The following is an 8,665-nucleotide window of genomic DNA, read 5'->3' as shown; positions in this document are numbered from 1 at the left end:
ATGAGTTTGGGTAATCAAACTTGATTTTTAAGGTCTAGTTTCGCCATTAACTGTGACCTTGCCTGAATAGTTGTTAGCACCGATAAGATTAGGATGCAGAATATGGTCAGCACAGTGATATGTCCATTGCCAGCTGCGCCTATTATGTTAATAACAGGCACACTCAATACACACCAGTTAACAGCAGGAGTTGTTCTCTGTATAGTGTTAGCGTGCCTGATTACTGCCAATCACTGCGTGGTTACGCCACGCAAATTCAAATAATTGGTTTGGAATTAGTTTGAATTGATTGACAACCCATTGGACTGAAAGCTCCATTGTAACGCCTCGTCCGACTGAACCTATTTCGCCGGATTGTTCTTCTAACACATTGAGTACATCTGGAATGCTTGATTGTAGAAATGACTAAGCATATGCAATGATGTAGTAGAAATAGCATGATGTAGTGCAGAACCACTTGTTCCTTTGAATAAAGCTGCTTAGCTGTATTCATATCCTGTCATTGTTAAAACACGAACCGGGGGAAGTAACCAGGTAAATCACGAATAGTTCTGAAGTTGTAAAGTGTTATGAAGACTGAACAATACTTTTACAGCATTTATTAATCTTATTTGACACAATTTCATTTACTGATATACTGTTAAGATCACAGGTTAAAGTTAAAATTAGTTAATGCACTAAGAGCCAACATTAACAAAAAATAAATTATCGCATTTCATTTGCAAAGATTATAAAAGTGTATTAAATGCAATTGCTCATGATACAATAGATTAATGTTAACAAATGACACCTGGAAAATTAAGAAGGCGCCCTGTTAAATTTCCAGATATTTTTATATAATAAACACCTTAGAAATTGGGAAAGGTCGCAAGCAATCTGTTTTTGTTGATCAGATGCACTTACCTGATTTGACAAAAGCGCATACAAATTTGGTTTGAAGACATCCACGACTTTGCGTGGATAAGCTCTGCCATAAGACGTCTGGGAGAGGCTGGTCAAAGCTGACATAGGAGAACTTCTGGTTCGTGGGTATGAGGAATGTCCAGCATAAGTTCCCAGAAAGACCCACCTCAACCACAGTCACATGCAGAACAACTTTCCCAACCTCCCAAACAATAATCCTTAAATGACTTACATCCGTTTCATTCCATTCATGGAGCATCTTAATAAGTGCTGAACATTGTAGCATCAATCACTGAACCTGGAATCAGGTCACGACCTCCACTCCATCTGTGGAACACACCAGAGATAACTCAAAGACAACATTTATTACTAATATGCATCAGCAGCATCCATAAAGTACTAACATTCTGTTACTGAAGATAAATGACCGTGCATACTATGGAACAAAGCTCTGCAGTGAAGCATAGAGGATGAACTGTATATCGAGTGACATCATTGGGGGGCAGAAACACCGCTTTCTTGTTATGTGCAGAACTGGTCCATCATATAGGTCGCAGGTCACTCATCAGAATCCTAGTGTCTGGTCCGCCTGCTTACCCTCCAGCTCACAGTGGCTCCAGCAAACAAATACTCTTTGAAATGCATAACGAGATGAGCACCGCATAAGGTTAAAATCTGGCTTACTGAGGAGTTCTAAAGCATGCAGGGTTTCGTGAACACTGTTTTGGTGGGAAGACTAGAAAGAAACCGTCACCAGCAGCCTGAGCCCAGACGCCCCATACAGTATGTTGCTCCATCTGCATCTAAAACAAATTCTTTTAATCAGAGGCACATACAAGTGGTGTTGACAAATGATTGATGATGTTTAATCGCACCTAAATAAAAGTTCCTGTTCATAGACAGCACTGTGCATATTTACATACAAAGACACACACGCAGTAATGTGCACACACTTAAGAAACCATAACACGCTTATATATTCAATACATCATTTATATAACATTGTCTCATAAATATACAGAGTGCACATCGCACTATACTGATGTATTATAATTATTTCATACCGTTTATACATCATCGATCTTGTTGCTTTTTTGAAGGCAAAAGCGTTACTTAGGAACTGAAGAGGAACCTCTACTTCCTCCTGCTGCGAGGGAACTCTGATGGGTGGGCTTCATAAAATTTCTTACAAGAATAGAAGAAATTCTAAAAGAAAACTAGATGAGGCCGAGTCACAATCATAAACAGACTTCTTTAAAGAACATTAAACGCAGATGACATCACGCGTAAACCGACTCATCTGAAGCAAGCACGGAACTCATAAACCTGACGAGTTTAATGTTAATACGTCTCACTTTACTGCGGATAAGCGATGACGTGCCAAGTAATCTACCTAAACAAAGTGTGTGTGTGTGTGTGTGTGTCAAAATTATGAAGATCAAAGCTTAGTACTACGAGCTAACACAGCAGCAGTAGCACCAGCCTGCAGTAAGAGGGTTCCGCATGTTCTAAAATGAAACGTCTCTTGGAGACAAAACAGATGCCAATTTCCCCACTAGGGACAGAGAGAGAGACAGAGAGAGAGACAGAGAGAGAGAGAGACAGAGAGAGAGAGACAGAGAGAGAGAGAGAGACAGAGAGAGAGAGAGGAGAGACAGAGAGAGAGAGAGAGAGAGAGAGAGAGACAGAGAGAGAGAGAGACAGAGAGAGAGAGAGGACAGCAGACAGGAGAGAGAGAGAGAGACAGAGAGAGAGAGAGAGAGAGACAGACAGAGAGAGAGAGATAGAGAGAGAGACAGAGAGACAGAGAGAGAGACAGAGAGAGAGAGAGAGACAGAGAGAGAGAGAGACAGAGAGAGAGAGAGACAGAGAGAGAGACAGAGACAGATAAGAGAGAGAGAGACAGAGAGAGAGAGACCAGAGAGTGAGAGACTGAGAGAGACAGAGAGACAGAGAGAGAGAGAGAGAGAGAGAGAGAGAGAGAGAGAGAGAGAGAGACAGAGAGGAGAGAGAGAGAGAGACAGAGGAGAGACATATGAGCAGGTATATATATATACAGAGAGAGAGAGAGATAAGAGAGAGAGAGAGAGAGAGACAGAGCATTTTCAGAGAGGAGAGACAGAGAGAGACAGAGAGAGAGAGACAGAGAGAGAGAGAGACAGAGAGAGAGACAGGAGAGAGAGACAGAGAGAGAGAGACAGAGACAGAGAGAGAGAGAGGAGACAGAGACAGAGAGAGACAGAGAGAGAGATAGTGAGACAGAGAGAGAGAGAGAGAGAGAGAGAGACAGAGAGAGAGAGAGAGAGAGACAGAGACAGAGAGACAGAGAGAGAGACAGAGAGAGACAGAGAGAGAGAGACAGAGAGAGAGAGACAGAGAGAGAGAGACAGAAGAGAGAGAGAGAGAGAGAGAGAGGATTGACAGAGAGAGAGAGAGAGAGAGAGAGAGAGAGACAGAGAGAGAGAGAGACAGAGGGGAGAGAGAGAGAGAGAGAGATTGACTCTTCCAAATGATGTGACTCATCCACAAATACTTTTTGCTAACATAAACAGCTGGTAGAACAGATTTAAGCATATTTTATTATGAGCAGCTGGTGCATTATTCCATAGTATAAGGATAACTAAAAAATGATCTTCCCAAGTTTGAATCTGCTTTGAACTTCAGCAACTCGGCGGAGCTGTCACTGTAAATCCATCCAACTCCTTTTTCTCCAGACAGCTATAGAAGAGTTGACCTGAGTTCCTGTTTGACATCGTTCACAGACCGAATAAATGAGCGAAGGAAGTCATCCTTAGTAGGATGTGTTTGGTGTCCTCCGAGCTGAATCATGTAAGCCCGTGATCGTGAAAGTCAGACAGATGCCTTTCATTCGGTCTTATCACGGTATATCTTCTAAGCTGAAGCGCTACTAAAAAGTTTATCGGAGTAAGGTCAGTGTGAAACAGTATCAGCCTGTTAATAATGCATCAGCACAGGACAAACATTCAGGACTCACAGACACAGCCGAGGCTTTCGTGCCATCCAGCCACGAGCAAATGTTTAGCGCCATTTTGCTGCGCCCCATATACACGTTGGGCAACACAACTCGTACAACTTCATGCAGCATTCTAAGCCAATCCCCACATGTGCACAATGCAACAAGACACCTTAAAATAAAGTGCGTAATGCTTCATCGAGCTTCCACGCTCATACTTAGGTTTTAAAATCAATACGATGATTCGTAACTTGTCTTACCTTGTTTAAGCCGCGTGTCCGAAATTGCGCAACATCTGTAAGTTATCTAACCAAATGAAAGCGTAACGTATGCCAAAATAAACTCGTTGGAGGTTATGAATGAACTCTAAACGTGTTGTTGATTTTGAGGCGTTCAGAAGGCCAGCCGCAGGATTACAGCGTCATCACAATCCCTGTCCTCGCGCCTATTAGACGAATCAACAGTCACCGAGCATATAAGCCTTCAGTTTGCTCTAGTCTTTGTCACACTTACAATCAAACACGCACATTCTCCAGAAGTTTGTCCTACTCAAATCTGAAAAGGCAAAGAGAGAGAAACATTAAGATTCTACACGCAAACTGGGGTCTTTGATATAACACTTTACAAAGGCTGGCAAATTATTTCCAACCGAGCAACCAGACCGCCATTGATTCGTTCTAGAGACCGCCTGAATGCTTCTTCTGGTGTTATGTCTTGGAGGTCACCAGTTCCGCAGTAATGGCGGCTTTCCTACAGCTGCTGGCTCCGTTGAACCTATTGCCGAGATCTCAGATTTCACACATTTGGCATGCTTAGCCTGTTTTACAGTGGATGGCAAAAAAGGGCATTTATTTTGCAATACATTTGCACACCCTGCTCTGTTACACTGATTTTTAAGCGGCTTTCATGTCATTGTACAAACATTTAGCGCCATCAGCAAGCAATTCAAAAGAACAAAATTCCCAAAAACACGAATTAGCTTGAATTTAAACCATTTGAACTTATAAAACCCTTTAATCTTAGTTCTCGCAAGCTAAAGGTTACGGACTAAATATCTTGGGCAAATGACTTGCTAATTCAATGACTATGTCTTCTTTACAAAGTGACTCGTGCGGTCAGTATGCTTGACAAACAAACTGTTTCTGATTACATCTACAAAGAAGAAAAAAGTGAAACAATGAAGTTCCCAGTAAAAACACAGCTTATGGTTTCCTTCACAACTATTCTATACTCCATGACGCCATTAGTTACTTTCAATTCATAAAAGGTCCCATCTTGCAGGTCATCAGAAAATGGGATTTCAAAAGCTGAGCGATTTAATTGTTAAAGACATGTATTAGAATATACATACACATGAATATTAATGCAAGCTCGATGCTCTCCAAAGACAAGCCAAAGCTTGTATCCTCGACTCTGAAACGGCTGCTCCTTGAAATTTTTATATGATTATATTTAAGAAAGCTGTTTCAAACATTTTGACAGCCCTAGTACGACATAAAACAAAAATGACTTGGACTCGCTTGTGCATTTAAACTATACAACAGCAAATAATAAACACCAGTTTCAACCGGTCAATCATAAAACAAACTGTCAGGATAGAATGGTATCAAGCACACATAAAGTTCATTTTGAAATGACTGCTGGCTCTGAAAAAGCGTTTCAAGCCTGCTGATCTTATTTATTAAAGCTCAGACTCTAATGATCCTCTCTTTCTCTAGTATCTCTGGAGGCACGTTTTCTTCCCGTGGAAGTAAACTAACAGCCCTCACTCAACTGGACAGCTGTACCCAGAGAAACCACAGAGACTGCGCTTTCGCTTCAGAAGCTCATACCTCGTGACACTATAGATACAGTGTGATGCCTCACTATTCATATTTTCACAACTATTTCATATGATGTTGACGGCTGACTGCAACTGAGGTTATTAATACATTATGAGCATTACAAATAGAACTAAAATACAACTTATGGAAACAAGCAGAGCCAGTAGATTACTTTTGTTCATTACTGACGTAATACTAATTTAATTAGTAATGCAATCCAGTACACATACAATTTAATCAAATTACTTTAGATTATATTGTTGACCTACACGTTTATGACATTGATTTTAGATACAAATACGTGAGTATATTGATATAAAAAGTAAGTAAATACAATCGTTTCTATTTGTTGTTAATAAAACATAATTGTATGAACACTGTCGTTATGCCCAGGTTTCCTAAATATGAGAATTCAAATGTCATTGCCAGTCGCCAAAACACTTAAACAACGATTTTTGCAAATTATGCTCAAACTCCTGCATTTAATATATTAATGTTAAATATTTAACAAAATCCAAAGACTGACCTCTGCCTTATACTGTCCACAAAAACCAGAAGAGTAAGAGACGGGGTTATTCAAGAAGAGAAATATAAAAAGATGAAAGGAATTTGTGATCATCCTGCAAACTATGAAAATATCTGGAGTGACCATAATCCCATCTTGACCACATTTAAAATTACTCATTTAATCATCAAGAATTTAATATTTTTATAAATCCAGTTATAGAACATGTTAAATGTGTTGTTTTAAATTAAAATTAGTATATACACACAATTATGATAATAGTATTAATTTTTGAAGTACTATTTTGAGAACGGTATCCGATATTTCTAAGTTAGTGTTTTGAGAATATTATATTATCTAACATTATGTGTATTAGTTTTCATTTATTTAAGTTATTTATTTTAAAAATGACGCCGTTCATAATAACTCTGGTATACTCATATATCTATACATCAATCCAAGTCATTTTAATGTCTGACCATTATTATTAATGTTGTAAAAAGTCGTTTCGTCCGCATTAACTTTCGCAGTAAGGGACCGGGTAGGAGACAAGCGCCGTCGAGGTTCGTACATATACGGTCAACCAATGAGCGAGCGCGTACTTTAATTCATCATGGCACACGAGCGGAGTTTGCATGTGACGCAGAGCGCGTGACTTTCACATGGAGGTTGCAAGCAGGATCACCGCTACAGATCCTTTCTGCAAAAATAGAGCTCTGCATGCAATCGGTCGGTATGTATGATGTGCAACTGCGATCAAAAATCTTCAATACTGCTTTCTGGCTAAATGTCTGTAACGCTGTGGAAACAATACAAAAACTGCTAGAGACGTTACGCAATGTTACAATAGTGCCATCCAGTACGCGCAGTTCGTATGTACAGAAACACTCCGCGCTTCGATAGAGTACTCTCCGTGCTGTTTGAGGAGGCGTGTTTGTTATGGTGCCATGTGCTACAGTTAGGCTGTTAGTTACTACTACAATAAATCGATCCGCCTTCATTCACATCCGGCTCATCAGATAACTGATTCAGGGCTGATCCAAATACAGCAAAACAAGCCAGACTGTGCGGTGACACAGATAAAAACACTAAAGAGATGATGCTTAAGAGACGCAGGCAGGCCAGGCTCAGATCAAACCCTGCATCTGGGACGCGTAAAGTTGATTAAACGTGCTGTTAACGTTGTTCATGACTTGCTCGGGATAGTTACACGCACAAAAAACAGCAGAAAGGGAAAACCCGACTGGGGCTTGAGGCTCAGTTCGGTCCTGACAGTCAAATGAATGAGCGTAAAGGGGGATGGTGGCCAAAATACAAACCGCTGATCACGCTCGTGTCAGAGCCATGAGCCACATGTCACTCATCACCTCTCATTCCAGAAACTATCAGTGGACATTATTACGAACATCCAGGCAATGTTTTACGTATGATTTCAGTATTAGGAAGGCAGATGACTACCGTTAAATCCGGATCCGTTAAATCTATCTCCGGCTCGGACTTACCATCAGGAGGTGGATCCTTCGTTTCTTTGGTTTCATCTTTGTTGGAACCACACTTCCAATAGCTTCTTCGGTCCCCTCGAATAAGCGTGTGCACTGCCTTCCATCGTATATCAAACAGACCCTAAATAACAGAAATTAAAACTGTCGGATAATCCAAATTAATTAGTCCTTATTAGTTGTTATAATTTATTAAGTTTAGCACACAAAGCCTCCATAGCTTCAGAGATGTAGTGTTGCTTTGTTTTTTTACCTTCGTCTTCCTTTACAGAGAATACTGTAGTGAGTGCGCACACGCTGGCCATAACAAGCGCAGAATGGTGCCCAGCGGAGCTTTATTACCTACCCGCGACGTCACCCGTACCGTAATAATCGGGCCAGCCGCCCTGACTCGTAGCGTCCACATCGTGAGTAGCGGTCGTCCATCAAAGTGGTAAGGTGCAAAGGTGTGCGGAGTTCAGACCGTAACAGCAATAGCTTGTACATGCCCTTTGTATGAAGTGAATAAACGCTGCACCAGTAAATAGGCAACTGTAATTGGTCCCTTTATTTATAGAGGCGCGATGGTTTGCTTCGTGTATTTACTAATTATCGTGTGACAGTGCTCGATGACGCAAGTTATTATCGCATCTCTACTTGTAATGACAGCCAATGCAAAGTTTGAACGTTCCAAACTAGACCCGGAAAATTGAAAGGAATGGAATATGAAAGAATGATAGTTCTGCAGCGCGGTTTGCGCGTTAGTTTACAGATGACTCGCAATGCCGTTAACTCAAACCGATAGATTGGGTGTGAGGTACTGCGGTTCCCAGAAGGCACCGGCTACACAACATAATACGTCAAACATTGAAAGCACGTGACCATTGAGCAGAGCCGACCAAAATCCGCAAACAAGGAAATGGTGGTAATAAAACGATCGGATCATTTAATTAGCGCATGTAATAATTAATATTTTATTTTA

Source organism: Puntigrus tetrazona, unplaced genomic scaffold (genome assembly GCF_018831695.1).
Source record: "Puntigrus tetrazona isolate hp1 unplaced genomic scaffold, ASM1883169v1 S000000609, whole genome shotgun sequence".
Taxonomy (NCBI): domain Eukaryota; kingdom Metazoa; phylum Chordata; class Actinopteri; order Cypriniformes; family Cyprinidae; genus Puntigrus; species Puntigrus tetrazona.
The sequence above is the reverse complement of the archived record's forward strand: the minus strand, read 5'-3'. Positions refer to the sequence as shown.